The sequence below is a fragment of the Merops nubicus genome, unplaced genomic scaffold (genome assembly GCF_000691845.1).
Source record: "Merops nubicus isolate BGI_N331 unplaced genomic scaffold, ASM69184v1 scaffold41448, whole genome shotgun sequence".
NCBI lineage: Eukaryota > Metazoa > Chordata > Aves > Coraciiformes > Meropidae > Merops > Merops nubicus.
In genome coordinates, this window is record NW_008627095.1 from 2,709 (window position 1) to 10,449 (window position 7,741).

Below are 7,741 nucleotides of genomic sequence, written 5' to 3' on the forward strand. Positions count from 1 at the left end.
TGCTTCTCAGCTTCATGACTCTTACTTTTCCCTGGCAAGATAGTATAAAGGAGAGTTAGGGTACTTGCAATTTAAGTGTATGTATACTGAACATAATGAAATTTCACAGTGATTTCTCTGACAGTGGTTTTAGTTACTTGTAGCTTGCTTTTTGTAGCAATTACTTTTTATTATTTGTACAGGATGCTCTGGTTTTCTCCATGGCTTTCCAGATCCCTAGCTGGACAGCAGAGACAACTTAATAAAAGATTTTTCCTATTCTCTGAGCTTCACTTCTATTTTTGACACTTCCTGCTAAAGTTGCACAGAGAGTTGAACCTGTGCTGCTGTTTTTGGGCTCTGTATTGCTTCAGATCATCAGAATGAAACCAGGATGACATTGGCCAGCTGCAGGTTTAATTTCATTCTGGTTCTTGTGGAGCTGCACGGTTATACCTGTGCAGAGAAAACAGGGGAAAAAAAACAAACAAACCTGGAAGAAAACTAATAAAAGGGATACTTGTTTTTGGACTGAACTTGCAGGGAGAGTTTCCTGTCCTAATAGCCAAAAGAAACAAGAACAAAATCTCTGCTTTCTGTTTCTTTCAAACTTCTGTCTTCCTTTGAATATATAACAGTTGTCACCCAATTTGTTTCTCTAAATCTGAACTAAATCTAAAACATGAAGTAGAAGCTCTGTGAAGAAGCAGGAGAGGACCTTTCAAGATAATGACACTTTTTTAGACTAATTTTTTTGTTTATATGAAGAGAAAGTTCCTCCATGTCATTCTTTAATTGCATCTTTTCAAAAAAGTAATCAGAAGAAAGGATCATCTTTATAATGAGAGTTAATTTGATGTAAAATGCCAGTGAAGACAAGGTACAGCTAGTTTTTAGCTTGCTGTAGGTAGTCTTCTAAATACCACTACAGTCGCCTTAACTGGCTGGTACAGACCATGCTGAACAGAAGTTCCACTGTCTTGGCTTAATTAGGATTTTATTTTGAGGTAAGTATCTTAGGTGTTTGGGTTTTGTTGTGGGTTTTAGGTTGGTTTGTTTTTTTTTTCCCCTGGGTGAAAACATAGCATTAAACACCCACTTAACTGTTCCCCCACATGGCAGAACAGAACAGGGGCACCTCATTGTTCCCAGCTCTGCTCTCTGCTCACTTCTTTGGCACATTAAGTCTTACAATGGCTCATCAACAAACACATAAACAGCTGATGCTATTAATGCATTATGGGCACATCAAATTCTTACTGATTTTTTAACTGCTTTGGCTAAAATTGATATTTAATGAGATCCAAACAGATGCTTGATCATTTTTTAAAATACAAACCCAATATCTAAACGTAATTAAGTTACTTAAAGTGCTTACACCTGACGTGGTGCAGAATGCAGCAGTTCTGGAGTTACAATCCTTTAATATTTTTTTAAAATAAATCGTTACTCTTTTATTCATCAGAACCTCTTGTGTCTAAGTTAGACTGCATAATGAGTTTTGAAGTATTCCACTGATCTCAGGGAAGCTCCTTGAAGTTTATTAGTTAAAATGTCAATATCCAGAAGTATACTGTAGAAAAAAAGTTATTGAACCTATGCCTTGAGTTTCTGAATTGTGTAATGAGATGGAATGTCTTGTCATATAATGTAGACTATATTCACAGCCTATTTTAAAAGTGCTTATTTGAAAAAAAGTGAAATAGTCAATGCCAGAGATTTTGCCACAGAGCACAACAATCCAGTGAGCCACCAGATGCGAGGTATAGTTATTTTTTAGTACATTTGTGTGTCATGGAAGAGATTACTGCTGCTGTTAAGAATGTGTGTTAGTGTTTGTCCAGCTTAAAACTTCTAATTACAGAAGAGATACTTTCTGATTGCTTTTCCTGTATATCAGTTACATTTGGATATGTCTTCAAACTAAGTGCTCTGAAGCCTTATTTTTTACCTGGACTGAATAAAGACAACTTCTCTCTCTCTGCTATTATAACTTGAACCTTCCAGAAGTGCCTGGGACTTTGAGAAAATAGCAATATGAAACCAAGTTTTTTGAGCGACTTTTTGATGTTGTATAATCATTTACATTGAAAAGGTGGTTGGGATTGAAGTCTTTTTTTTTTATCTGTTTAAAGAATTTCAAAATAGGTGAACTATGTATGTGTTTGGGCGATAACTGGTATTTCCCACATCAAGCCTATGCTGTGATCTCTTCTCTGGGAGGACAGGGCAAAGCAAATCTTAATATGAGGGCATGGCCTGAAAGAGGGTGTGAAGACAACTGTGGGTGTAAACAGGTCATCAGGCATGATGCTGCTGTTGTTGGTCCTTACACCTATGATGAGCAGTTCTTGGTTCTCACTTTTTTTTTTTTTTAAAAAATAGTCTTGATTAATGGTACATCTGTGCCTTAGAACCATTCAAAACAAAGAGGTGTTCTGTAGAAAGAGGTGACTGGCAAATTCCAGTCATGGGGTAAGGACTGCAATATTATCTTGACAGCTTTTTTTTTGTTGTTTCTTGCTGTATGTTCTGCTTAAATTGCATTTAAGGAAGTCCCTGAATAGCTGACATGACCTCTGAATACAACTGCCTGAATTTGACAGTCAAAGAATTCAGGAATTATGTGAAACTGGTTTGAATTTCAATTTATCTTACAGTTTGCAAAATGAATAGTTTCTTACTATGCCTCTTGCAATTTTCATGTTTCTCAGCAACTTTCTCAAGGGAATGTCAATTTGGACTTTGTAGGAGTAGGAAGGCAGATGATCTCCTGTCATCTGTAGTGGAGATTTGGAGTTCTTTTGGGTTTTTTGTTCTTTGTTTGCCTTGTAAAATGGAGTGGCATAAGGGGAGCAGCAGAATCAGTGGTCTGTTTCCCAGCAGACCTTGTTTCAAGAGGGTTAGTCCTCCATGGAGTAATTTCTTTGTTGGTTTTCTTGGATGTGAGTTTAGATGAAACAGAAGGAAGATTTTTCACAGAGTGGTTAATCTTAATGCTCACTGGGTCACTTCTGCCTTTGTCCTGGGGGATTTTTGTCTTTGGTTTTAAAATCACAAGTTCTCTGAGGAGGAATGCAATTCCTTTGACTTCGTGGGAGCTCAGTGTGTGTGCGTGTAGTGTTCTGGAAGATTAGGTCCTGGAATTTTATGACTCTTTGGGCTGGATTGCAGTTGCATTAAATATGTACATGGAATTACTACAAGCTTGTAAATATTTTTAAGAAAAAAAATAATCAAAGGTTCTCTTTTTTTGTCTCCTTCTAATGAAGGATTAACCAAGCTTACAAATACATGTGGTATGAGAATGCGTTTTAGGCATGCAATTAGAAGTACTAGATAATTCTAAGAAAACTGTGAGCTTTTTGTTACTCACTAAATGTTCCAAATTTAGATTTAAAGAGAATGCTTTGAGCATGTTTTAATGTGTACGAGCCCAGCATAGTCCTTCACTGAGTTAGAGATAGCATTTTAATAATACTTAAGAAGCTAATATGATCTGTTATAATAAAATAGTGGAAAGTAGGAGCCTGCAGCACCTTACTAACTTTTCACATTATTTCTGGATGCGTGTGCAGGAAAAAATTGACAGCTAAGTAAGTGTACACAACTAGTAGAGAAATTATTGCAAGTGGCAAGCTGACTTGTGCTCTTCTTATTTGATAGGCAGCTTTTAGTTTACGATTGTGGTCACAGGAAAGGCTTTAAGATGCTTACTACTGAGGGAACAGTAAATACCAAGTCTTGTTATGTATTTACACTTGTATTTAAGCATGGTGACATTAATGGAGGCATCCTTTAGTTACTATGATGATGTCTTTTTTCAAAAAGCCTGTACCTGTTTAGGAGTGTTAAATGAATTACTAGTTACTGGGTATAAAAATAAATGTTGCATTCCAGTGAGGTGAAAGGTTAGGCAAGCACAGGCTGTAAATATTAATCCAGCCACTCTTTGTGGTTCCTTTTCTGTCCCTTCCAGAACCAGTTCTATAGATGCCTCCAAAGGAGTGGTTCCACAGTTAAGCGTGTGCATCTCTCCTTGTGAAGTCCTCTCCTTGCTCTGCCTGTGTCTTCCTGATGCTACTTTTCTTGTATCAGCTCTTTGAGGTGTGATGTGCGTGCTGATCTGACTGAGAACTTAACCCCACAAAGAAGTCCAGATCAGTTTTTGGAGGGCTGTCCTCTTGTGTGTGCAGCAGCGTTGATGTAGCTACATTGGGGGAATAATGTGACTGGAAATGTGCAGTGTGTTTTGGTTAGTTTTTAAATGGGTCTGTTATCTGAATCGGTTACTTGGTACGAATGGCCGGGGGCAGAATGAGGCAGAGCCACCTCCTTTGGCAGGAGCCCAAGCTTTTGGAGGATTAAGTGACAGTATACTCAAGGACTGAGAGATGCTATTGAGATATATTGAAATTCAGTAATTACAACAATTTCTGAGTAGCACATCTTTTAATTGAATAGTCTCAGGTCTCTGTCTCTGGAGGGATGGATGAGCTCTGAGACCTTCCAGTGTTATCGACTAGCAAAAAATACTTTAAAAAAGCAGAAAGGATTAAAAGGGACTACATAAACCCAATGTGTAGTTGAATTATTTATATGGCCTATCAACAGTGCTACTGTTGCTAATATGTGCAAAGGGTCTTTGCTTTAGTAGTAGCTTAAAAGAAAGGAAACAAACCAACATGAAAACTGGAGAATTTCTGTGAGATAGGAAATCCATCAGCCTGTCGAGTGGGTATTGAATAAATATTTCGATAGATACAGGACAAACATTCTGAAATAAAATTCCTTCCTCGGTTCATTTTATGTATGGTAAATCTGCATGTTCCCTTTAAATGATTAAGTTCTAAATTTTTCAGTAAAAAGCTTCTCCCCTCTGTGACTTCTTGCCTGTGCCACTCTCCTTACAGCTGCATTTGTTCTCCCAGCATTGTCCTGCGGATTGCCCAGGCTTTATAAAGTGCACAGATGCCACTGCCAAAACACAAAAATGTCTCTTTGAGGAACCAATGTTAGTTGGCAACATGGGCTTCCAACTTGTCAAATTTTTGGAAAGCAAGTTCTTTCTTCCAAAGACTTTTTGATTTTAATTTCTTTAAAGGAAGCAGCGGAATTTTTTTTTTTTGCTGAAGACTTAGGAAGATATTGATAGAAATTCCTAACCAGATTTCTGATTTGATATATGTTCAGTAGTACTTGGACAAATTCTTGATTTATACTTTCAGAATTAATGTGGAAGGCTCTCTGCCAGTTAGCGCCCACAGGAATTGAACAAGTGGGAAAGACTAACTCACTGCTCAGGATCTCTTTGCAAACATCTGTTGAGAAGCTGTTGTCATCCTGAGTCCTGTCTGAACAGGAGGAGAGCGAATTCCAGCAGAACTTCTGCCTCCTGACAGCTGAGGATCTGGAATTTCACCTGGATTCGGCCACCTGAAGGGCACCCAGCAGAAGGATGTGTTAAGTGGTGTCATGCCTGGGTCACACATGCAGAAGGAGTAGTAGTGGAAGCAGATTTTTTACTTTACATTCCAGCAGTGTGTGATTCCCTGGGTGAACGAGCATCTTCTTAAATATCTACTTAGAGGTTGTTAAAACAAACCATTGAAGCTTGCTGACAACTCTTCCTTCTTTCTGTGTTTTTTACAACTCAGCATTGTTCTGTGCTTTTCTAGAACTTTTTTCAGTGTGGTGAGAAGATGAGTCAGCAGATTTAATGTAGCAAATATAACAATTGCAGAGTGCATTTTTTTGGGGAAAAAATCTTGTCTATATATAGATGTGTGTACATGTATGAATTTCTGTATGTATTGGTACAGTTTATACATACATTAGGTAAAAGTCACCAATTTCTTGCACTACATGGCTATGCTGGCAAATGTTCTGTCTTCTTGCAGTCCTTCCGTTTGAAATATAGGCAGTGATCTAAACCCTCCATCCATGGCTTTTTCTGAATCCCAGTTACAGGGTTTTCCTTCTCTTTTCATCTCCATATTCTGGTGATTTTCTTTTCCAGTCTACTTTTTCAGGGGCCATGTAAAGTGATATTGTAACTTCATCTTTTTTGTTATTGTGGTATCTCTCAAAGGCTGCATGTCTGCCCCATAAGGGAGTTGTGAAGATACAGTTACCATTACTATTACACATATTTATCCCTTGTTTTTTCATTAAATTTAACTCCAAAATTCAGAGACATGAAACAGTTGAAAAGCAGGACTTGTGTAAAACTTCTGTTTATCCTCTGTGTTGTGTTTTTTAAATAACATAAATAAGTTCCCTTTTCTGTTTATAAGGAAGTGTTAATTGCCCTCTGGTTCTTCTGTTCTGGTTGTCTGTGGTGCTGGCTAGGAAAAATCAGTGGTGGGTGCACAGATGGAGGACTTGGATGTCTGGTTCTGCAGGTTTGGTTCTTGAACTTCTTAATTTGAGTTGCCACAGTTTATTTGTGATGAAGTTTGAATTCAACACTACAGTAATTCCTGAGGAAGCCTTTTAACTGAGGGAATAAAACCCCAAACCACCAGTTGCCTTGCTTAGCAATAAACAGACAGGATGCTGAGCCTTGCTGGGGATGCTGGAGCCTTGCTGGCAGCTCCTGCTGCCGCTTGGGATAAAGGGCTGTGACTCCAGTGTGGCTGGGAACAGCCACAGAAATAATCTGGAAGGAAGAGAGACACCCAGAGCCCAAATCTGATACCTGTGCACTTGTGCCACTGCTCACGTTTGCGGCTTCGCTCTCTGTACTGAACTCTGACATCCAAGTCAAGTGTTATTTGATGTGCTTTGGCTTATTTAAGAAAAAATAGTCTGGAATGTGTAATGGGATAGTGATTAGGCTAAAGAAAGAGCGAGAGGAAGCTTAAAGCAAAGATTCCTACCCACGAGCTCAGCCTATTAGGGGTTTATCAAGTTAAATTGCCTCTTTGGTTGGAGACTCAGCAAGCAGAGTTGAAGTCGTACTGCAGATTTTCTTCTCTAAAATAGGTGCCTTTCAGTCTTAGAAAAAATGAGAATTCATTGAATTAGTGGAGCAGGATACTTTTTTGGACAGAACAATGCTTTTTCTAATACATACCTTTTATGAAGAAATAGATTTTAATCCAGTTGTCTGCCTCTTACTGGATAATTTTTTTTCTGGCATTATTAAACTTCAAAATATGCTCTGCCATGTCTTTGCATCGTGAAGGTGGAGTGTATTTTCAGTTGTTAAAATTCATGCTAGAAATGAGCAGTTGTATTGGGCAATCAGATATCCCACCTAAAGGTATGGGTAATTTATGAAGAAGCTCTAAAATATCACAAGAAATTATGATAAGCAGGTGTTGAGAAATAGTGGATTTTTTCCAAAATGAGACTCTTTTGCACTTACAGAGAGTTTGGATCTTTTTGAGTTGTTGTTTTAACTGCAGGTTTTACGAGGCTACACTGGAGCTAGCCTTGACAGAGAGACTTGTGCAGTCACCTGTGAGGCTACTGGAATGGCCTCTATCTTCCATGTTATTCTGTGAACTGTTCTTTGTTAAAGGAAAAGTTCAATAAGAATTTGTCTTATTGCCTGGGTTTGGCACCCTCATGCAAAATAGTCGTCTGTCTTTTCAAAACCACAGAATGTCTTCATGTTCCTAATGCTTCATTTCAGTTCCCTGATTGAGGCTGCTCATGGAAATTATGTAGTGAGCTGCCTACTTTCTTCTTTAAACTGACAGTTGTGTGGGCTTGGGGAAAGCATTGCTGTTACTATTCTGGAAAACAGCCCCCA